Raw genomic sequence first — 25,909 nt, 5'->3', positions numbered from 1 at the left:
AGAAAGGATCCATTCTCAACAATGAATAACTTGCCTTCGGATCTGTGATATAAGGTGTACCCAACATTTTATTTTGGGTATCCTATGAAGATTTACTTCTCCGATTTAGGTTCGAGCTTATCATGTTGAAACTTCTTCACATAAGCATTGCAGTCCCAAACTTTAAGAAACGATAGCTTAGGTTTCTCGCCAAACCACAGTTCATACAGTGTCGTCTCAACGGATTTAGATGGTGCCCTTTTTAATGTGAATGTAGTTGTCTCTAATGCATAACCCCAAAATGACAGTGGTAGATCGGTAAGAGACATCATAGATCGCACTATATCTAATAAAGTACGGTTATGACGTTCGGACACACCATTACACTGTGGTGTTCCAGGTGGCGTGAGTAGTGAAACTATTTCACATTGTTTTAACTAAAGGCCAAACTCGTAACTCAAATATTTTACTTCTGCGATCATATCGTAAAAAACTTTTATTTTTGTTATGATGATTCTCCACATCACTCTGAAATTCTTTGAACTTTTCAAATATTTCAGACTTGTGTTTCATCAAGTAGATATACTCATATCTGCTCAAATCATCTGTGAAGATCAGAAAATAATGATACCTACCACGAGCCTCAATATTCATCGGACCAGATACATCAGTATGTATGATTTCCAACAAATCTGTTGCTCGCTCCATTGTTCCGGAGAACGGAGTCTTAGTCATCTTGCCCATGAGGCATGGTTCACAAGCATCAACTGATTCATAATCAAGTGATTCCAATAGTCCATCAGCATGGAGTTTCTTCATGCGCTTTACACCAATATGACCTAAACGGCAGTGCCACAAATAAGTTGCACTATCATTATTAACTTTGCATCTTTTGGTTTCAATATTATGAATATGTGTATCACTACGATCGAGATCCAACGAACCATTTTCATTGGGTGTGTAACCATATATGTAAACAGAACAACAATTTATTCTCTTACTTAAATGAATAACCGTATTGCAATAAACATGATCAAATCATATTCATGCTCAATGCAAACACCAAATAACACTTATTTAGGTTCAACACTAATCCCAAAAGTATAGTGAGTGTGCGATGATGATCATATCAATCTTGGAACTACTTCCAACACACATCGTCACTTCACCCTTAACTAGTCTCTGTTCATTCTGCAACTCCCGTTTCGAGTTACTACTCTTAGCAACTGAACCAGTATCAAATACCGGGGGATTGCTACGAACACTAGTAAAATACACATCAATAATCCATATATCAAATATACCTTTGTTCACTTTGCCATCCTTCTTATCCGCCAATTACTTGGGGTAGTTCTGCTTCTAGTGACCAGTCCCTTTGCAGTAGAAGCAATCAGTTTCAGGCTTAGGTCCAGACTTGGGTTTTTCACTTGAGCATCAACTTGCTTGCCGTTCTTCTTGAAGTTCCCCATCTTCCCTTTGTCGTTTTCTTGAAACTAGTGGTCTTGTCAACCATCAACACTTGATGTTTTTCTTGATTTCTACCTTCGTCGATTTTAGCATCATGAAGAGCTTGGGAATTGTATCCGTTATTCCTTGCATATTATAGTTCATCACGAAGTTCTACTAACTTGGTGATGGTGACTAGAGAATTCTGTCAATCACTATCTTATCTGGAAGATTAACTCCCACTTGATTCAAGCGACTGTAGTACCTAGACAATCTGAGCACATGCTCACTGCTTGAGAGATTCTCCTCCATCTTTTAGCTATAGAACTTGTTGGAGACTTCATATCTCTCAACTCGGGTATTTGCTTGAAATATTAACTTCAACTCCTGGAACATCTCATATGGTCCATGACGTTCAAAACGTCTTTGAAGTCCCGATTCTAAGCCGTTAAGCATGGTGCACTAAACTATCAAGTAGTCATCATATTGAGCTAGCCAAACGTTCATAACGTCTGCATTTGCTCTTGCATTAGGTCTGTCACCTAGCGGTGCATCAAGGACATAATTCTTCTATGCAGCAATCAGGATAAACCTCAGATCACAGATCCAATCCGCATCTTTGCTACTAACATCTTTCAACTTAGTTTTCTGTAGGAACATATATAAAACATAGGGAAGCAACAACGCGAGCTATTGATCTACAACATAGATATGCTAATACTACCAGGACTAAGTTCATGATAAATTAAAGTTCAATTAATCATATTACTTAAGAACTCCCACTTAGATAGATATCCCTCTAATCCTCTAAGTGATCACGTGATCCAAATCAACTAAACCATGTCCGATCATCACGTGAGATGGAGTAGTATCAATGGTGAACATCAATATGTTGATCATATCTACTATATGATTCACGCTCGACCTTTCGGTCTCCGTGTTCCGAGGCCATATCTGTTATATGCTAGGCTCGTCAAGTTAAACCTGAGTATTCCGCGTGTGCAACTGTTTTGCACCCGTTGTATTTGAATGTAGAGCCTATCACACCCGATCAGCACGTGGTGTCTCAGCACGAAGAACTTTCGCAATGGTGCATACTCAGGGAGAACACTTATACTTTGATAATTTAGTGAGGGATCATCTTATAATGCTACCGTCAATCAAAGCAATATAAGATGCATAAAAGATAAACATCACATGTAATCAATATAAGTGATATGATATGGCCATCATCATCTTGTGCTTGTGATCTCCATCTTCGAAGCACCATCATGATCACCATCGTCACCGACGCGACACCTTGATCACCATCGTAGCATCGTTGTCGTCTCGCCAATCTTATGCTTCCACGACTATCGCTACCGCTTAGTGATAAAGTAAAGCATTACAGCGCAATTGCATTGCATACAATAAAGCGACAACCATATGGCTCCTGCCAGTTGCCGATAACTCGGTTACAAAACATGATCATCTCATACAATAAAATTTAGCATCATGTCTTGACCATATCACATCACAACATGCCCTGCAAAAACAAGTTAGACGTCCTCTACTTTGTTGTTGCAAGTTTTACGTGGCTGCTACGGGCTTAGCAAGAACCGTTCTTACCTATGCATCAAAACCACAATGATAGTTTGTCAAGTTGGTGCTGTTTTAACCTTCGCAAGGACCGGGCGTAGCCACACTTGGTTCAACTAAAGTTGGAGAAATTGACACCCGCCAGCCACCTGTGTGCAAAGCACGTTGGTAGAACCAGTCTCGCGTAAGCGTACACGTAATGTCGGTCTGGGCCACTTCATCCAACAATACCGCTGAACCAAAGTATGACATGCTGGTAAGCAGTATGACTTATATCGCCCACAACTCACTTGTGTTCTACTCGTGCACAACATCAACGCATAAAACCTAGGCTCGGATGCCACTGTTGGGGAAAGTAGTAATTTCAAAATTTTCCTACGCACACGCAAGATCATGGTGATGCATAGCAATTAGAGGGGAGAGTGTTGTCCACGTACCCTCGTAGACCGACAACGGAATCGTTGACACAATGTAGAGGAAGTAGTCGTACGTCTTCCCGATCCGACCGATCCAAGTACCGAACGTACGGCACCTCCGAGTTCTGCACACGTTCAACTCGGTGACGTCCCTCGAGCTCCGATCCAGCAAAGTGTTGAGGGAGAGTTTCATCAGCACGACGGCGTGATGACGGTGATGATGTTCTACCGATGCAGGGCTTCGCCTAAGCACCGCTACGATATGACCGAGGTGGAATATGGTGGAAGGGGGCACCGCACACGGCTAAGGAACGATCACGAAGATCAACTTGTGTGTCTATGGGGTTCCCCCAACCCCGTATATAAAGGAGTGGAGAAGGGGGAGAGGGCCGGCCCCTATGGCGCACCCTGGAGGAGTCCTACTCCCACCGGGAGTATGATTCCTCCCTTCCCTAGTTGGAGTAGGAGAGGAAGGGAAGGAGGAGTAGGAGAGAAGGAAAGGGGGGCCGCACCCCCCCCCCCAAACCTTCTCCAATTCGGCCTCCTGCCCAAAGGGGGCGCACCAGCCCCTTGTGGGCTGGTGTGCTTCCTTCTTATGGCCCATAAGGCCCATAACTTCTCCTGGGGGATTCCGGTAACCTCCCGGTACTCCGAAAAAATGCTTGAACCACTCGGAACCCTTCCGATGTCCAAACATAGTCATCCAATATATCAATATTTACGTCTCGACCATTTCGAGACTCCTCGTCATGTCCCCGTTCTCATCCGGGACTCCGAACAACCTTCGGTACATCAGAACACAAAAACTCTTATTACGATCGTCACCGAACTTTAAGCGTGCGGACCCTATGGGTTCGAGAACTATGTAGACATGACCTAGACACGTCTCCGGTCAATAACCAATAGCAGAACCTGGATGCTCATATTGGCTCCCACATATTCTATGAAGATCTTTATCGGTCAAACCGCATAACAACATACGTTGTTCCCTTTGTCATTGGTATGTTACTTGCCCGAGATTCGATCGTCGGTATCTACCTAGTTCAATCTCGTTACCGGCAAGTCTCTTTACTCGTTCTGTAACACATCATCCCGCAACTAACTCATTAGTTGAAATGCTTGCAAGGCTTATAGTGATGTGCATTACCGAGTGGGCCCAGAGATACCTCTCCGACAATCGGAGTGACAAATCCTAATCTCGAAATACGCCAACCCAACAAGTACCTTCAGAGACACCTGTAGAGCACCTTTATAATCACCGAGTTACATTGTGACATTTGGTAGCACACAAAGTGTTCCTCCAGTAAACGGGAGTTGCATAATCTCATAGTCATAGGAACATGTATAAGTCATGAAGAAAGCAATAGCAACAAACTAAACGATCAAGTGCTATGCTAACGGAATGGGTCAAGTCAATCACATCATTCTCCTAATGATGTGATCCCGTTAATCAAATGACAACTCATGTCTATGGTTAGGAAACATAACCATCTTTGATCAACGAGCTAGTCAAGTAGAGGCATACTGGTGACACTCTGTTTGTCTATGTATTCACACATGTATTATGTTTCCGGTTAATACAATTCTAGCATGAATAATAAACATTTATCATGATATAAGGAAATAAATAATAGCTTTATTATTGCCTCTAGGGCATATTTCCTTCAATGAGGACTAGTTTCGTAACCAAAGTAAATTACCATATTGTTTAGGACTCTCAAAATAATATAAGTGAAGCATGAGAGTTCATCTATTTCTATAAAATAAAACCACCACCATGCTCTAAAAGGGTATAAGTGAAGCACTAGAGCAAATGTCAAACTACTCCGAAAGATATAAGTGAAAATCAATGAGTAGTCTAATAATTATGCAACTATGTGAAGACTCTCTAACATTTAAGAATTTCATATCTTGATACTTTATTCAAACAGCAAGCAAAAAAAACAAAAAAAATTGACGCTCCAAGCAAAACACATATCATGTGGTAAATAAAAATATAGCTCCAAGTAAAGTTACCGATGAACGAAGACGAAAGAGGGGATGCCTTCCGGGGCATCCCCAAGCTTAGGCTCTTGGTTGCCCTTGAATATTACCTTGGGGTGCCTTGGGCATCCCCAATCTTAGGCTCTTGCCACTCCTTGTTCCATAATCCATCAAATCTTTACCCAAAACTTGAAAACTTCACAACACAAAACTTAAATAGAAAACTCGTAAGCTCTGTTAGTATAAGAAAATAAATCACCACTTAGGTACTGTTGTGAACTCATTCTAAATTCATATTGGTGTAATATATATTGTATTCCAACTTATCTATGGCTCATACCCTCCGATACTACTCATAGATTCATCAAAATAAGCAAACAACACGATGAAAACAGAATCCGTCGAAAACAGAACAGTCTGTAGTAATCTGGATCAAACATATACTTCTGGAACTCATAAAACTCTCAAATAAATTTCTGGACGTGAGGAATTTATCTATTAATCATCTGCAAAAAGAATTAACTAAATAGCACTCTCCAATAAAAACTGCCAGCAATTCTCGTGAGCGCTAAAGTTTCTGTTTTTTACAGCATGATCAACAAGACTTTTCCCAAGTCTTCCCAACGGTTCTACTTGGCACAAACACTAATTAAAAGCATAAAACCATATCTAAACATAGGCTAGATGAATTGTTTATTACTAAACAGGAACAAAAAGCAAGGAACAAAAGTAAAATTGGGTTGCCTCCCAACAAGCGCTATCGTTTAATGCCCCTAGCTAGGCATGATAATTTCAACGATGCTCACATAAAAGATAAGAATTGTAACATAAAGAGAGCATCTTGAAGAATATGACTAGCACATTTAAGTATAACCCACTTCCTATGCATAGGGATTTTGTGAGCAAACAACTTATGGGAACAATAATCAGCTAGCATAGGAAAGCAAAACAAGCATAACTTCAAAACTTTAAGCACATAGAGAGAAAACTTGATATTATTGCAATTCCTACAAGCATATGTTCCTCCCTCATAATAATTTTCAGTAGCATCATGAATGAATTCAACAATATAACCATCACATAAAGCATTCTTTTCATGATCTACAAGCATAGAAATTTTATTACTCTCCACATAAGCAAAATTCTTCTCAATCGGAATAGTAGTGGGAGCAAACTCAACAAAATAACTATCATGTGAGGCATAATCCAATTGAAAACTAAAATCATGATGACAAGTTTCATGGTTATCATTATTCTTTATAGCATACAAGTCATCACAATAATCATCATAGTAGCAACTTTTTTCTCATAATCAATTGGAACCTCTTCCGAAATAGTGGATTCATCACTAAATAAAGTCATGACCTCTCCAAATCCACTTTCATCAATATAATCATCATAAATAGGAGGAATGCTTTCATCATAATAAATTTGCGCATCAAAGCTTGGGGAAAAAATATCATCTTCATCAAACATAGCTTGCCCAAGCTTGTGGCTTTGCATATCATTAGCATCATGGATATTCAAGGAATTCATACTAACAACATTGCAATCATGATCATCATTCAAATATTTAGTGCCAAACATTTTAATGCATTCTTCTTCTAACATTTTGGCACAATTTTCCTTTCCATCATACTCACGAAAGATATTAAAAAGATGAAGCGTATGAGGCAAACTCAATTCCATATTTTTTGTAGTTTTCTTTTATAAACTAAACTAGTGCTAAAACAAGAAACAAAAAGATTTGATTGCAAGATCTAAAGATATACCTTCAAGCACTCACCTCCCCGGCAACGGCGCCAGAAAAGAACTTGATGTCTACTACACAACCTTCTTCTTGTAGAGGTTGTTGGGCCTCCAGGTGCAGAGGTTTGTAGGACAGTACCAAATTTCCCTCAAGTGGATGACCTAAGGTTTATCAATCCGTAGGAGGCGTAGGATGAAGATGGTCTCTCTCAAACAACCCTGCAACCAAATAACAAAGAGTCTCTTGTGTCCCCAACACACCCAATACAATGGTAAATTGTATAGGTGCACTAGTTCGGCGAAGAGATGGTGATACAAGTGCAATATGGATGGTAGATAAAGGTTTTTGTAATCTGAAAATATAAAAACAGCAAGGTAACTAATGATAAAATTGAGCACAAACGGTATTGCAATGCGTTGAAACAAGGCCTAGGGTTCATACTTTCACTAGTGCAAGTTCTCTCAACAATAATAACATAATTGGATCACATAACTATCCCTCAACGTGCAACAAAGAGTCACTCCAAAGTCACTAATAGCGGAGAGCAAACGAAGAGATTATGCTAGGGTACGAAACCACCTCAAAATTATTCTTTCCAATCAATCCGTTGGGCTATTCCTATAAGTGTCACAAACAGCCCTAGAGTTCATACTAGAATAACACCTTAAGACACAAATCAACCAAAACCCTAATGTCACCTAGATACTCCAATGTCACCTCAAGTATCCGTGGGTATGATTATATGATATGCATCACACAATCTCAGATTCATCTATTCAACCAACACATAGAACCTCAAAGAGTGTCCCAATGTTTCTACCGGAGAGTCAAGACGAAACCGTGTGCCAACCCCTATGCATAGATTCCCAAGGTCAAGGAACCCGCAAGTTGATCACCAAAACATACATCAAGTGGATCATAGAATACCCCATTGTCACCACAGGTATCCCACGCAAGACATACATCAAGTGTTCTCAAATCCTTAAAGACTCAATCCAATAAGATAACTTCAAAGGGAAAACTCAATCCATTACAAGAGAGTAGAGGGGGAGAAACATCATAAGATCCAACTATAATAGAAAAGCTCGCGATACATCAAGATCGTATCACCTCAAGAACACGAGAGAGAGAGAGAGAGAGAGAGAGAGAGAGAGAGAGAGAGAGAGAGATCAAACACATAGCTACTGGTACATACCCTCAGCCCCGAGGGAGAACTACTCCCTCCTCGTCATGGAGAGCACCGGGATTATGAAGATGGCCACCGGAGAGGGATTCCCCCCTCCGGCAGGGTGCCGGAACGGGTCTAGATTGGTTTTCGGTGGCTACGGAGGCTTCTGGCGGCGGAACTACCGATCTATTCTGCTCCCCAATCGTTTTAGGGTATATGGAGATATATAGGCGGAAGAAATATGTTAGGGGAGCCACGAGGGGCCCACGAGGGTGGAGGGCGTGCCTAGGGGGGTGGGCGCGCCCCCTGCCTCATGGCCTCCTCGTTGCTTCCCTTACATGGACTCCAAGTCTCACGGGTTGCTTTCCTTCTAAAAATAAGTTCCTGAAGTTTCAGCTCAATTGGACTCCGTTTGATTTTCCTTTTCCGCGATACTCTAAAACAAGAAAAAAAACAGAAACTGACACTGGGCTCTAGGTTAATATGTTAGTCCCAAAAATAATATAAAAGTGTATAATAAAGCCCATAAACATCCAAAGTTGATAATGTAATAGCATGGAACAATCAAAAATTATAGATACGTTGGAGACGTATCAGCGGGATGGCTGGTTCCTCGGGCAGCGGAGCCGGACACTGAATCCACTCCGCCTTGTTCGTCCAACCTGAAAAATAAATAGGGAAGTTCGGACATCCTCCTTGGGTAAGCAAGTAAGTGATACACCTTGAAGCACGGAAAACTTACCGAACTGGCGGGATGGGCCAGGTCGTGCCCACGATCCTCGGTCGTCTTCGGCCACGTATCATTGGCGTTGAAGAGCACCTTCCAGATATCTTCGTGTGTAGTTCGGAAGAGCCGTTGCAAGGTCTTGTGCTCGGCCGGATCGAACTCCCATAGGTGGCAAGCCCGGTTCTGGCATGGAAGGATCCGGTGAACTAGCATCACCTGAATCACATCGACAAGCTTGACATTCTTGTCCATCATGCTCCTGATGCGCGTCTGAAGCGCTGTCAGCTCGTCCGACGAAGACCAATCCAGGCCCTTCTCTTGCCAGGAGATAAGTCGCATTGGGGCCCCGGATTTGAATTCGGGAGCCGCAGCCCAGGTACTGTAGCAGGGCTCTGTGACGTAGAACCACAACTTCTGCCACCCCTTGACGGTCTCCACGAAGGTGCCTTTGGGCCACGGGACGTTGGACATCGTCTCCGCACTCTGCGTGTTGGCCGCCCACCATCTTCGGTTTTACATTGAAGGTCTTCAGCCACAATCCGAAGTGGGCTGGGATGCAGAGGAAAGCCTCACACACGATGATGAATGCCGAGATAGTGAGGAAGGAATTTGGGGCCAGATCATGGAAATCTAGCCCATAGTAGAACATGAACCCGCGGAGAAGGGGTGGAGTGGAAATCCCAGCCCGTGAACGAAGTGGGGGATGAAAACTACCCTCTCATGGGGCTTCGGGGTAGGGACGATCTGTCCCTCGGTCGGAAGCCGATGGGCGACCTCCTTGGCCAAATATCATGCCCCCCCCCCCCGAAGCTGGGTGATGTCCTTCTCCTTGACGGTGGAGGCCATCCACTTGCCCTGCGCTCCGGACATGGTCGGAGTGCTTTCTTTAGACAGAAAAGATAAGAACTTGGGCGCGGGAGCTCGAGAGTGGGTAGGCGGAAAGAGAGAAGGCGTGGGTGAAAGAGGTGAATCCTTATCTCCTTATAAAGGCAGTGAATATCAAGCGCCTCCCCACTCGCCGTAAAACTTGCCGATTGCCCAGGGGCTGTGCAGGCGGCACAGTTGGATTACCCATACCCGAGTTGATGAGAATACCGCAATAAGGGGACACAATCTCTGCTTTGACAAGACGCGCCAATAAAACCGCATCTCGAAATACGGAGCGGCAGGCCGAAAAATGGTTCGAAATAATAACCGGGCAGGGATGTGATATCACACTACCAAAAAGTTGTCAGCAGATTGGACTCATGAAATGTTATACTCTCCGCGATGGTGTATGGTACTTGTTTTGCAGATCCGGACACGTTAGTTGTGTTCGAAAACTGTGTTGGAGTATTCAAAGGAGGAACCTGTCTTGGAATGTTGAAGACAAACTGCGCACCGGACACCTCGTCATTGAAGCCTAGTTCAGGGGCTACTGAGGGAGTCCTGGACTAAGGGGTCCTTGGGCGTTCGGCCTGTTGGACATGGGCCTGACTGATGGGCTATGAAGATACAAGACCGAAGACTCACTCGTGTCCGGATGGGACTTTCCTTGGCATGGATGGCAAGTCTGGCGTTCGGATATGAAGATTCCTTTCTCTGTAACTGACTTTGTATAACCCTAGTCCCCTCCTGTGTCTATAAACCAGAGGGTTTAGTACGTAGAGGCAGAGAGAATCATAATCACATAGGCTAGACTTCTATGGTTTTAGCCATTACGATCTCGAGGTAGATCAACTCCTTGTAATACTCATATTCACCAAGATCAATCAAGCAGGAAGTAGGGCATTACGTCCATAGAGAGGGCCCGAACCTGGGTAAACATCATGTTCCCTGTCTCCTGTTACCATCAACCTTAGACGTACAGTTCGGGACCCCCTACCCGAGATCCGCCGGTTTTGACACCGACAGTTCCCACCGGGCTGTCTGGGCTTTCCAGGTGCTTTCCATTGCGCAGTACTTCTATACTATGTGTGCCAAATCTGCAAAGTGCAGTATGCGATGACGGTTGAGGGCATTGAGAATTCCCTTGTCCGTACAGTTGCGACAAAAAACTAAAACCGCGTCGTTGTCGCAACAATCTTTAATCTTGTTTTTAACAAGGAGGAACCTGGCCCAGAAGTGATGGACCGTTTCCTAAGGTTGCTATTGTACATACATCAGGTCATATATGTCTGGAGGATCTGGATTACTTGGGGGATATTGATTGTGGTGGGTGGGCGGGCTAAAATCCACGTCCCGATCCACAATTGAGTTTTGTGCTTGAAGAGTCTCCAAGTTCACCGGTTCAAGATCGGGAAGGTCCTAAGGACTTTTGGGCTCAATGCCTGATCTTGTGTTTGGAGGACATACAATCTCTTCCCGGGGATGGGTATCCGGCTCGCAGGGCTCGAAGATCCGAACATAGCTGGTTTTTAACTTGGGGGAAGAATCGTTCTCGGCTCGTTCCTCAACGACCGCTACCAGATGGGTGACCGGCGGGGACTCGATTTCCCTCTGATCGGGTTTAAGCCCAATCTGATCATAGTCTATTGCGACTCCCAGGGCGGCGATGCGATCTAGCAGCTCGTTTAGGGACGAGACATCTACCAGATCCATCTTTTCAGAGTGTTCGAGGCTGATGTGGAGATGATGTCTGGCGATGGCGGGGGCCGTTGTTGGCTCGATGGCCGAGCAGGCGTCCATGGTAAAACCACCGAGCCGGAGGACATGTCCCGGAGTTAGGGCCCCTCCAGAAGTTATATCTTCATTAATGACAAGATGAGCCATTGATCCTTCTGTCGACAACACAAAGGAACTCTCAATGAAAGCACCAATGTTGGTGTCAAAACCGGCCGATCTTGGGTAGGGGGTCCCGAACTGTGCGTCTAAGGATCGAAGGTAACAAGGGACACAGGGAACACGATGTTTACCCAGGTTCAGGCCCTCTTAATGAGGTAAAACCCTACGTCCTGCTTGATTGTATTTGATAAGTATATGGGTTACAAGAGTTGATCTACCTCGAGATCATAATGGCTAAACCCTAGACGTCTAGCCTGTATGAATTCTGATGATCCCTACGGACTAAACCCTCTAGTTTATATATACACCAGAGGGGTACAGAGTCGGTTTACAAGGGAAGGAAATAGTACATCTGAACTCGAGGTTTAAACTCCAAGCGGCGAAAAAGTATGTCCTCATCACTATTTCTCTCCCTATCTTATCTTATTCAAAAGTTTAAACTCTACTTCTCTACCTTCTTATTTTTGGCATGGAACCCTTTTTCCCGCCCATTGTTTCAAAAAGTCATAAGCTTCACAAGACGTGACAGAATTCGAACATAACTTTAACCCTAAAGCTCCGAGTAGCAACATTTTTTCCAAGAGAAGGCACCTCGACAACTCAAGGAGTCAACAACCGCTAGTCATGCTTCAATAGTCAACATCAAAGATTTTCCCAAAGTTTTTTTGTGACCCGCCATATAGGATTAAGTTGATTAACACCCTTGTAGTGATAGGATTCGTAGCTTGTAGATGCAATTTTTTTTTTGTGAGTATCGTCTGCATATTTTTCTTCCGGCGTTTTTTACGTAGTCATACTTAAACTCTGTTTGCCAAAATGAGTTGCTTCTGATTTTTATTTGGATAGCTCCATGGCTATCTTGGTGTTTATTTATGTTCAAGGGAATTGTCGCCTTGTGTAGGATTCTTTTACTCCTCTTATGCTCTTTCCCTCTTCTCTATAAACCCTGGAGGTCTGCTTGAGATGAACAAAGTTGCAACAACCCGCTTGGAGATCGATTATGAAAGTGAACCTTATGGAAAACCTCTTTTAAGGGGGGTAGTAGATGTTGATTCGTGTTGGGACCGAAGATTTGAAGACCTTCATTTGCAAAGAATAGGAGGATTTGAAGACCTTCATTTTCAAAGAATACGAAGATTTTCACTGCAGCTACTATAAGTTCAACCTGAAGATGGATCAATGAGCTAGCCACACCAAAGCTTCACCTAAAGAAGAAAGGCAAGATTGAAGAAAGTTCAATCGCTTAGAGAAGCTATCAAATTGCCATCAGCAAGACCGAAGGGCTGTTCACAAGTCTTGATCAAGCTAGAACGTATGTCAAAAAGAGAAGTATCTCCAATCAAGACCCAGCTTCACCTATCATCAAATACAGAATCAACCGTGATTCCACAAATTTCTGAGAAGAACTGTGTCAAAGACGAACCTAACCTAAACCCATTCTCTTTAGTCAGTCTGAATCTCGGGGGCGCGATTTCTTTTAAGGGGGTAGATCTGTAACATCCCGATTCTCAGAATGTTCTTTTAATCCAAAAAACAGGGCAAGAAAATTTTGTTCGTTTTATTTGGTTAGCAAAAGCTTAAGTTGTGTTTTCATGGGCTTCCATCCAACTTATGTGTTTTCATGGGCTTCCATCCAACTTAAGTTGTGTTTTCAAGTGGATAGAAGCCCATGGGGAGGAGGGTTAAAAAAACAGGTTTGCTAGGAAAGGGGCGTTGTGTTCTCATAATTTTGTTCGCTTTATTTGGTTAGCAAAAGCTTAAGTTGTGTGTTTCTCCTCCTCTTAATCTATATCTATACCAATATAAAAAAATCTAAATGGACAGATCCAAACTATCTCCACCGTCAAATCATGCTATCTAGCGGTTCAAATCGCTTCAATGTTGAGCACCAAACATGTTTAACGCTCTAATTACCCACCACTGCCATTGGTTATAAACATGTTTTGACTCAACGCTATCTCCTTGAAATCTGCCATGTAATTAATATCCCACTATTCCCGCAAAAAAGTAATTGATATCTTACCAAATATCAACGTGCAACAGATATATCTTACCTAATATAACATGCAACTAATAACCTACCTAATATAAACATGCATCGCACGTACATTATTACTAGTTATGAAAATCTACATACATTTTCACAACTCATCACAGAAAACACAAGAGAAAATGTACAGCCATATGGAAACTCCTCCTCTTAATTCCCTTTGATTGCTACGGTTTCGAAATCTATAGATAAATAAACTAGCCCATCTTCTCAACCAATCAGCGAACTCCTCTCCTCCTCCTCTTATACTACCTCCGTTTCAGTTTATAAGTTCTACGCGTATACCTAGGTTGTCAATTTTATCACCCTAATATAAACTATATAACACAAAAATTATACGGTTTGAAAATAGAGCATCTGAAGTTTATATTGGTATATTTTTTATAATATATGACTTGTATTAAGTTGGTCAAATTAACGACCTAGGGGCACGCGCACGCCCTGTAAACTGAGAGAGAGATAGTATGTACGTTATCAACCTGCAGAAGAGAAACAGTCAATGCGTACTTTCATTGCTGCCCTCTTCTAATTCTCATATAACTCATCCATTTACAAAAGAGGTAAATATACCGGGAGTCATAGAACTTACACGCAGTGTTTAGTTTGGTGCATAAACTCGTAAAATACGTGTTTCTAGTCATCTAACTTGTCCTCTCATTCATATACGGTGTTTTCTATGGTGTCGGGCCGTATCCAACGCACAGGTGGAGTGCTAACGTTGTGGGGCCCATTGTCACTTTTTTTTTGAACCCTTGCATTTTATTTATTTATGCAGAAAATTCTCAAATAAAATTAAAACCAAATTTCTTCTGAACCCTTGCATTTTATCTACACGGACAATTCTCAAATGAAATTGAAAATGCGGGCACATGCTGGGCTTCGAACTACTGGACCAACCTGATGTTTGGCGATTAGTATGCACAGTTAGTTGCATATAATATGGACATTACGAAGAAAGTAGAAATTAAAACGGGAAAAATTGTGCAAAAAAGGGATAGCCCCGTTCAAACCTATGACCTCCTGGCTAGCTCGCCGCATGTGCAATTAAAGAGATATACACAATTTGTCTTCTGTATTCTTCTTTCTTTTTTTTCATGTAAGAAAATAACTTATATTCTAGATAAACTTTTCGAACAAATCACTAAATTTTTTTGAATTTGCATATTATTAAATTTGAAAAATCTAGATAGAAGAAATATAGTGCAGAATGAATGTACATAATTTTTTAGACAAATCAACTAATTTTTGTTTAAATTCGAATAATTTTAATCTATACCAATATAAAAAGACCCAAATGGGCAGATCCAAACCATCTCCACCGTCAAATCATGCTATCTAGCGGTTCAAATCACTCCAATGTTGAGCACCAAACACGTTTAACGCTCTAATTACCCACCACTGCCATTGGTTATAAACATGTTTTGACTCAACGTTATCCCCTTGAAATCTGTCATGTAATTAATATCCTACTATTCCTGTGAAAAAGTAATTGATATCTTAAACATGTAACAGATATATCTTACCTAATATAACGTGCAACTAATATCCTACCTAATATAAACGTGCATCACACGTACATTATTAATATAAAAATGTATGAAAATGTATATACATTTTCACAACTCATCACAGGAAACACAAGAGAAAATGTACAGCCATATGGAAACTCCTCCTCTTAATTCCCTTTGATTGCTACGGTTTCCAAATCTATAGATAAATAAACTAGCCCGTCTTCTCAACCAATCAGCGAACTCCTCTTCTCCTCCTCTTCTATGTACGTTATCAACCTGCAGAAGAGAAACAGTCAATGCATACTTTCATTGCTGCCCTCTTCTAATTCCCATAAAACTCATCCATTTACAAAAGAGGTAAATACACCGGGAGTTATAGAACTTGCACGCAGCGTTTAGTTTGGTGCATAAACTCGTAAAATACGTGTTTCTGATCATCTAACTTGTCCTCTCATTCATATACGGTGTTTTCTATCGTGTCGGGCCGTATCCAACGCACACGTGGAGTGCTAACGTTGTGGGGGCCCATTGTCACTTTTTTTGAACCCTTGCATTTTATTTATTTATGCAGAAAATTCTCAAATAAAATTAAAACCAAATTTCTTCTGAACCCTTGCATTTTATCTACACGGACAATTCTCAAATGAAATTGAAAATGCGGGCACATGCTGGGCTGGACCAACCTGATGTTTGGCGATTAGTACGCACAGTTGCATATAATATGGACAGTACGAAGAAAGTAGAAATTAAAACGGGAAAAGTTGTGCAAAAAAGGGATAGCCCCGTTCAAACCTATGACCTCCTGGCTAGCTCGCCGCATGTGCAATTAAAGAGATATACACAATTTGTCTTCTGTATTCTTCTTTCTTTCTTTTTTCATGTAAGAAAATAACTTATATTCTAGATAAACTTTTCGGACAAATCACTATTTTTTTTGAATTCACATATTATTAAATTTGAAAAATCTAGATAGAAGAAATATAATGCAGAATGAATGTACATAATTTTTTTAGACAAATCAACTAAATTTTTGTTTAAATTCGAATAATTTTAACTTAAGAAAATCTAGTGCAGAATGAATGCACGCAATTTTTTGGACAAATAGACAGAAATTTTGTTCGAATTCAAATAATTTTAAGTTTTAAAATCTAGATAAAGGAAAATATAGGTCAGAATGCTTGTACGTAATTTTTTGGGACAAATGAACTATTTTGTCTGAATTTGAATAATTAAAAATTTAAAAATCTAGACAAAAGAAGATATAGTGCAGAATAAACGTACGTGAATTTCTTTCAGGCAAATTAGCGGGTTTTCTTCGAATTCAAATAATTTTAAAGTTGAAATCTAGATAAATGAAAATATAGTCAGCTAATTTGTCCAAGAGAATTTTAAAATTTGAATAATTTTATATTTGAAAAAAATTGACCGCTCAAACATAATGATTCCACTTTCCCCGTGATAATGTGCATAAATTTCTATTACCCGCGTAGTTTCCTTTAATAGAACAAGATTAATTACAACATACACACAGACATTTCCTCACATAATATTTTTTGAAATGCGTGAACATTTTTAAAATGCAACTTACTTTTTTTAATTACACAAATATTTTTTACAATGTTTAGTTTTTTAAAATATCACGTACTTTTGTTTACAACGTATGAACATTTTTGAAACGTCACAAACAACAAAATATAAGTTGTTTTCTTGCATCATTTTATTCCTGCGGGGAATAACACGAACATGTTTTTCGTTTTTGTTTATTCCTTTGTTGGGTTGAGCGAACATTGTATTAAAGAAAAATTTGTTTGTGAGTTTGATGTCAATTTATTCTTGGTCGAGTGGCTAGTGCAGTTATCTTTTAGTTTGCAAGACATTCTAGTCCCTTGGCGCTATTTTTTATTCGTCTTTATTGAAAGATACTATGTGCCTACATGTGCGTAACTAAATAAAAATGAAGGATGTTTTTTGCAAAAGAAAGATAATGCATGGCTCACCCAACGCCTCACCACTCACAGCCACTGACCTGTGGGCCGTATTCATGTTGACACGACACGTGAGCACAAGATATGGCTGAATATGAAAGAAGTGACCGTATCTGCACGCGTAGGAAAGTTATGTGACCGCAACGTATTTTACAACTTTTAACATCAAGCTGAACATCATATGCAAGTTATATGATTGGCATTGATATTACCTCTTCACAAAAACCGAGGGGACCATTAGAAGCCCCTTTACCTCCTCTTCCATTCTCACCCCAACCCCTGCCCTCTTCCTTTCCGGTTCTCTCACATTTTCTTCTTGAACTGTTGTTGTCCATGGACGCCGGTGCTTGATTCCGGTGACGCGGGCCATCTCCATCCGTGCCCTTGCGCCTGAAGGTTCTTCTCCATGCCATGAATCCATTCAGAGAAGAGAGAACGCTATCCGTCGATCACACGTGAAGAATTCGACATGTCCTTCAACACCGTTCATCGAGTTCATCGCACTGTTCCAACAAGCTCGGTGAGCTCCTGTCCAATTCCATTTGCACGTACACTAAATAATATTCAACATACTCTCTAGACATCTTGGTTCGGCCTATTTCTCTTGCTGGTTGCGCCGCTGCCGCCACGGTCATGAACCAGACATCATCCAATGTCATCGCTTGTTTCTTTAGTTTCTATTCATCGTATGCCTTCATGACCAACAGAAGGAATATTCTCTATGGTCATAAAAAGTCGTTGTTGGAATTATCTTGCATGATGGGTCAATGGATTTTAGTTTAGGTTTTATCTAGTCTTTCTTGTTAATTTTAACAATAGTTTTTAATATAGTTCTATGTGATTTTGTGTAGATAATTCTGTGCATCATGTAGTAGTGAGATACATCTTTGTAGTAGTTCTTGTGTATTGCTACCATGTGTAGTAGTTGATTGGTCAATTTTTGTTGTTAGTATGTTATTTTATTATGTTCTGATGAGTGTATGCTATTCGTCTTATAATTTTGGTGCGACGTAGGACTTGTTAGATTTATTTGTTTCACCGATTATAGTTATTTAAAAATTGTTGAACATGTTTCACGTTGATATTTTTTCTTCGGTGTGGTACCTAGTCATATGATATGTCTCTCTATACGTTTTTGTGAATTATGACCTATTTATTGTAAGGATTTATTCTATTTACTTAAAATAAATTTACATGTTGCTTCATGTCGATAATTTTTTATGCATCATGTAACCATGTGTTATGCATGCGTACAAAACTTGGTGAATGTTTCCATGCATATAGTTATATAGGTTCGATCCAGTTTAATTTGACGCGGAATACTTCATGTGTGAGATCACTTTAATGTTGTTTAGCATAGAGATATCTTAGATATGTTTTACATATTCGTTCTCGGCCGTGTTGCATATGTGCTCTGTTTATTTGAAGCAATGCCATGTTGTAAGTTATTGTTTATCTAAATTAGTATGTGTTATCTAGTTTGTTTATACTAGTTGTCATTAGCATGATATGTTACAGTAGACATTAGACTTTAGAGTGGAGTCGATGTTGTTTTAGAGTTGCTATAAGCTAAACGAAGCCTAAGGTTAATCTGTGGTTGTGGCATATAGTTATTTATCGTTTAACCATTACAAATATTTAGAGTTATCTAAATATTTATCGTGGTCGACTAATTTATTCATGCCAAGCCTATTATAGTAGTATTCCATGTGTTTCGCATAACTTTCGTTATGCTAGATGTTAAATGGATTGTCATGTTCTTTGGGAACCACTACATTGTAGTTACTTTGCATAGCATATTATTACCTACTTGTACCCCTTGTTTCGTAGTTGATTGTTATCCAAGATTACGTGGTTAGTGTTTATGATATGTCTTTCTATACGTTTTTGTGAATTATGACCAGTGTACATTTATTGTACGGATTTATTCTACTCCCTCCGTCCACAAATACTTGTCGGAAAATGAATAAAAGTGAATGTATTTATAATTAAAATACGTCTAGATACATTCATTTCTCCGACAAGTATTTCCGGACGGAGGAAGTATTTACTTAAAATAGATTTACATGTTGCTTCATGTTGATAATTTTTTATGCATCATGTAACCATGTGTTATACATGCGTACAAAACTTGGTGAATGTTTCCATGCATATAGCTCTATAGATTCAATCCAGTTTAATTTAACGCGGAATACTCAAATATATTCATGAAAACATAATATATTCATGAAAACATAATATGTTCATGTATAAAATCATGGCACTCGGGCCATAGTGACAATCATTAAGAATAACAAAGTCATAGAAACATTAATCTTAGAACATAGTGAATACTAATCAAGCCATAACAAATTGACTCAATTACATGACGAATCTCATCCATCTCTATCTACCTCCAATATGCCTATGATGAGCATCATGAGGTTCTTGATGAATAAGAATTGTTGATGATGATGACGATGATTTGCCCTCTTTGGAGCCCCTAACGGACTCCAGATAAGGCGTGCCGACGATGAACATGAGGTGATGGTGACTCCATATCATAAATTATAATGCTTAACACGGTAGTATGGTAAATATAAAATTTTAGTATAAAATATGTATATATCAAGAGGAGTCGGGCAATAGGGGAGACTATAATTGATGATTTGAAAATAAAATAAAATTGGAGCTATGTACACCCAAATTTGAAATGTCGGCTCCGCCACTAGGCGGAGGCACTCCTCCGTTGGTCCTCTGGCAAAGTAGAGATTACCGGTGGATGTGACGTACGATGGAGGTGATGATGGTGGTGTTAACGGCGATTGGAGGCTCCTCGGGGTGGTGCTGGTGGTTCGTGTGACTTCGGCATGCTTTGGTGAACCTTCAGGTGGTCATTCTAGTGCATTGCAGTTCACGGGAAAGTGTCAAATAGATGCGGCATCAAGAGGGGGATCAAGGGGAGCAAAACGGGATATCGATCTCTTACTTATGATGACGGAACTGACCGACAAAGACAGCAGCGACCTGAGCTCCTCTGCGAGATCGGTTTCACCCTAACTGAAGCGTGGAGAGGCGGGAAAGGTCGAGGAGGGTGGGATAAGGTTTTCCTTGGAATTTTGCTCGCGTGCGGTGCCCCAGGGGTGCATGGGGTGGCTTGGGCTCTTGAGTTCGACTCAGGCTCGCGCTCGGTTGTGCGTGCGGCGCGGTGCAGCTATGCTCGACTGGAGAAAGGAGATGAACAGTGCCACGTGGCCCACTCTCAATGAGATAGAGAAGCGAAGCGGCTGCTAACCATTCAATCTAAAGAGGATCTAATGGCTCGAGCGGGGTACCGCTTCGGAAAGGTTAAACAGGTCATGGGCCAAATGTTAAAACACAACAGTTGGGTTGCATGCGACCAGATGTACAGTAAAAGCTGCTATCTAAAGTACTGTATAAGATAGGTATTTGGCTAAATAAAATGCTAGATAAATCCTAAAATTACCATAAGCATACAGAAAAATAACACTACTAATATAGAGTACATGAATACTCGTTCCATCCCGAATACAATTTTGGAAACTTCTTTTATGCAAAAGGCCACACAAAGAGCATTATAATACTCATCTAAAGCCATTTGGAGTTTCTATAATTCCCAAAATATATAAGGTGAACTACAAATAATATTATGGACATTATGAACTTTTTATTTAACAGGGGAGAAGTCATGGTATCCCCATTCCAATAATTTGCCTTCAGTTGCATAATGACTTGAATATTCATAAAATGCAAATAGTGCATAGAAAATATGAGATACATATGAATAATTTAGTAACATCCAAATTAGGAAAATTGGGATGTTACATCACCATGGGACGCCCAAAGTGGCCTAGGACGGAACCAACAAGGGAGTCCTCAGCCTAGCCTACCTGGTCGGTAGTTGACATGCTGAGAAGCTCCATAGTCGGGGCACCATCAGTGGAAACTGCGGACATTTGGCAATGCCTATGCGGCAATTAGGGAGGTGTAGCGAGGGCGTCAAACAAGGATGGTGCGGATGCAGAGCAAGGGGGAGGCATGGGCGGTGTGGAAGAAAAGTGGTCCGGGAAGGGTATTGAGTGAGCCGCGGCTGTCAAATGCGTACGTGGCGGAGGTTCGAATGCTCGCAAATCTCCCGTGGCTTGCGTCCAGTTTGCGGGATTCAGACAAGTGGACCGTCACAGAAAAATACGGGTCCATGTTGGATGGAAAACTGCGCCTGGACAACTAGTTCTAGACGTATGTGGGTGTTTGAAGGTCGGCATTGCAGATGCCCTTATACCGCAATGTTGCTTGGTTTAATTTGCATTCCCAAACACATCTCTTCCCAACCCTAGCTGTCACCAAAGCTTCAATAAACGTCATCACCTCGGCACTCCTCTTCTTCATCCGTCTGGCGGCCTGGTTGGCGGCAAGCGGAGTGAGGACCCGGCCGTATCGTTTTATATTTCTTAGGTTTTCATTCCCTCGGCGACGCCGCTGAGGTGGTGGCAGTGATGGTGTTTTGAAATAAGGTCTCTTCGGTCTCTCTCTACCTTGACGAGTCCTATCTAACACTGATGAAGACCTATGAGAGTTTGCATCCTATGATCTGTTGGCTCCCTTCAGATCTTGGTAGTTGGTGTGCCTTTCAAGTAGAGATATTGGCATACTATTTGTGTGGAGACTTTGACATCTTCAGCCGTGTTGTTCTGTGGCATGGCCCGGTTTCCCCAACCCTCTGGACTGCAAACCTGTATTGTGTTGGCTAATGCTCCAACCGATGTTGCTTCAGTGATCTGTAGATATCGTCACAAGGGGTTACTGACTATTGCGGTTAAGACTGATGCAACCAGGACGTTTGCAGGTGTCTCTTTCCTTTCCTGTTGGTTCAGTGCAATTTTCAGTTTCCGACGGGCGACATACGATCGGAGGAAGAAGAAGGCTAATATAATTTTCAATGCGATTTGATTCTTTAATGGTCGTTGTGTGTCTAGTTATCTATCCACTAATCAGATGTAAGATGCCTTTTGGATGTCTTTACAAAAAAAAAGTTTGTTTGACTCCCTTTTGTGGTCTTTTCTCGGAGAGATCCTATAGGACGCTCGTGAACGGCTAATAGCGCGCCTTTGCACAAGTCTTTACCTACTAATAAACCGCCTATTGCTTTTGGTCGTACGTCATGAGTATTTTTACATAAAAGTCCCTCTGTTTCTAGGAATTCAGCCCGCACTCCCGTCATAAGTCAACCCCAAACCGGTACAAAGGACACAAAAGAAAAAAAAATGCAGCGCCCCGCACGACCTTGCCTCCTCGATCCCATCTTGACCTCCATCCCGCTGTCTCCTGCCCCGCGCCGTCCGCCCGACACCGCGTCAAACGGGAGCGCATCACTCCCTAGACGGCGGCGATGATGGAGGGCGCCGCCCAGCTCCTGACCGGCGGATCCGTCGGCTCCTCGCTCCTTGGGGCCAGCCCCCCCCGTGCCGGATCGCGCATCGGCTTGGAGGCCCCTTGGGGATGCCGCCGGTGCGGGAGTCCTGCGCGGCCGTGCGGGCTGGGAACCGAGCGGTGACGTTTAACAGGGAGCTAGAGCGGCCTCACCCACCCACATCAGCGGCGCAGAAAAACAAGATTCCGATGAAGAAGCAGCGACCGGCGAGAGAGCGATCGAGGAAGGATGCCGTTTGCGCGGCCGGCGGTCCTGCTGGTCACGGCCGTGTGGGTGCTCCTGTCGGCCGACCGTGCTGGCTGACGGCAACGGCATGGCGTGCCTGTGCACGGGCACGCGGTGTGTGCCGCCCTGCCCTGTCCCGGGGACGCCGCTACCGACGACGTCGCCCACGCAGTTCCCCTTCTGCCCGTAGCGGCTGCAGGCGACCGGGCCCTTCCCGTGGGAGCAGCAGCCGCCGGCGGCGACGAGGACGGGGTTCCCTCAGGACACAGGGTTCCTTACGGCGGCAGTGGCGAGCGGCTGTGACGGTGGCCGCCGCGTGCTCTGCTTTCTTGCTGCTCGCCCACCTCTATAGACTAGTAGATTCAGGTCAGGCTGCAGGGTGGTCAGAAGATGCTCAACTTATATATAGGCCTTCGATTCAGTTCATATATGTAGGCCATGGATGGATGAACAATCTAAAAATTTGGTTCCTCCTCCTTTTTCACTCTTCTTGTGAGAATTGGCAAGTTTTTGATTCATTGCAACTGAATGCTGGGGCACTGCCAGATTTGATATACTAACACACATGGAGTATTAGTACCATTTGGATCTGTGTATGATTGGTGCTTTATGAGATGTTGAGATGCATGGTCTCGAACGTGCATATATTCTTTCTTAACCTAGATTAGAAGCAGTTGGGCCATGGTGAGAGCCTCGATTCGCTCCCTTGCCGCCACCGCCCCATCTACCATTATTGGCCTAGATTAGAATTTGTCCTTGCTGATTCGTCGTGGCCTGATTTCTTATGTTTCTCTCTTGTTGATGCAAACTTGCTCTGCTTGACTCTGTTTTGGCCTCAAGGCGCTGGCCTTTTCCTGTGTTAGCGTGTGTGTGTGTGTCTCATAGGTCTTGAAAGCATGTAGTATGTTGCTTGATTCATATGATTCTTCGGTGACATCAAGTTTTTCATGGAGCACCTTTTCGTGCTGATGTTGGCTTCTGATGTTTGCTGTTGTACTTCTACTACCAGAGATAATGCGGGGGTCCTCCTTGCTTAAGCACCAGCATGGTGGGGACTTTCAAAGGTTGCCGCCGATGGCGAGTCCAAACCAGATGCATCATCATCCGCCACCCCCAATGCCTAATTTCTGTCGAAATGGTTTTGGCCCATGGAACCACAGTGCGCATCCAGAGGTAATTACGTTAGTTATCTGACATGAGGGTGGCATGTTCACTCATCCATCATATCTAATCGCATCCGCTGGTCATTAATCTTTAAGAGAACAGAGAATGGTACACAAGATCCTCTCTTGGTGGTTTGAAGGTTGCATCCTATTTTCTACATCTTAATTGCATACTTGTGTATCATTCCATTTAATGATAGCATGGATGCGACAAGTTGCATCCTCTCCATCACATGTGATCGCATGGTATTTAATGATACTATATGTTCATTCCTTATGTTTTCTGGTAATTAAACCGGCAATCCCTTTTTAAGTGGTTATCTCGGAAAACGTTTCGTTTTTTCCCAAAACAATCCTTCCTTACTCGGCTAATCAGAGATAAGGTTTCGTGTTTTTTGCAGGGGGCGCCTGCGTTGAAGCCATAGACCACGGCAGCGCAGGCTTGCAGGGGGCGGCGGCCATGGCGGGGAGGCGGCGTTGCGCTCGAGCGCTACATCAGGCGGCGGCAGCGAGGCGGGAGGCGCGTGCGGAGAATGCATCAAATGTTTGATGAATTGCTTGAAGAAAATGCATCGGGTCCTTTCTTGCATGCTTCAAGTCTTCAACCAGGTAAAATAAATCCTGGTATTGTTTTTCTTCTTGCATAACTTATCTAATCTCCCAACAGATTTGATGGGTTGGTGTGGTTGTTAGTCTTAGTTTTAGCCGTGGCTATGAAATTTTGTTGAGAAGTAGGCGAACATAGAAGTTGTTGTTTGTTGAATGAATTTGCACATGTATCTCTTTTATTCCTACAACAGTTAGTCAGCAAGATCTTTCGCACTGGTGTGATACTATTTTTTCTACCCAAGCTCTAATAATTTTAGTGCCAAGAAAAATTGATGCATCTGAACTATGACACATCTCTCTATTATGAAACTGTGGTTGTATTGTTTGTCATCTGAAAACCACACTCAAGTATACATTATGGGACATAATGCCCAGAAAATAATCACCAGGCATGGATATCACTCTTGACCACATAGTACAACATTGCATAATTTTCTGGTTTTCTGAAGGTACCATTCAGTATTATTTTTTGTCATACAAAGATAGAACAAAGGCCACAAGAGCTGATTTTGTGCACCTTGCTGCATGGGCACCCACTTGATTAAGATATTCGAAGTGTGAGCTTTTAGAATTTCAAAATAACAAGTCAGATTCTCATTATTAACCTGTGTTCACATTCTAATGTTTTCTGACTCTAATAGATTGTCTTTGAGAATAATTTGATGAACCACCATGTCGCCCTTCAATACATTTCTAGAGCTGAAATTTCAAGGCATCAAGAAGTAATTAACTATGCTTCAAGTAAGGAAGTTATTTGGTATTACTTTTTTGAGGACTAAATTACTAGCTTAATGTTTTGAAGTTATTGAGCTGCAGATATGGCATGTGCGTACACGAAGACCTGGTGCATCAAAGCTCAGTGAGGACACACCTCTTCTTACAGGACATGTTTGTCTACAAATTATCCGAACTTCAATTTCCACAATAAAACGCATGTTTTTATTTATCATGGTTTCTTCTCTTACATAACCAAACATTTTGCAGATGTTGATTTTTCATTTCCTTCCAACGCCATTAAATCCCAGTCTTATCTAATTTGAAATGGCTCCAGCGTGTGTGATGCATGCTCCCCTCAGTTTTTGGAGGAACATGGTGCTATTTGGTGGTTTTAGTTGTGGAAAAAAT

The 25,909-nt window shown here is 41.9% G+C and overlaps 1 long non-coding RNA gene across 1 annotated transcript; it reads left to right on the top strand.

Annotated features, from left to right (window-relative positions):
• Positions 1–24,040: 24,040 nt before the first annotated feature.
• On the top strand, positions 24,041–25,493 carry LOC119289547. Its single transcript, XR_005141543.1, has 3 exons — positions 24,041–24,185; positions 24,577–24,784; positions 25,426–25,493. It is a non-coding gene; the product is annotated as an uncharacterized LOC119289547 (long non-coding RNA).
• The last annotated feature ends 416 nt before the right edge of the window (positions 25,494–25,909 follow it).

The sequence above is a fragment of the Triticum dicoccoides genome, chromosome 4A (assembly GCF_002162155.2).
Source record: "Triticum dicoccoides isolate Atlit2015 ecotype Zavitan chromosome 4A, WEW_v2.0, whole genome shotgun sequence".
In the NCBI taxonomy this organism is placed as follows: Eukaryota; Viridiplantae; Streptophyta; class Magnoliopsida; order Poales; family Poaceae; genus Triticum; species Triticum dicoccoides.
The sequence above is the reverse complement of the archived record's forward strand: the minus strand, read 5'-3'. Positions and strand labels throughout refer to the sequence as shown.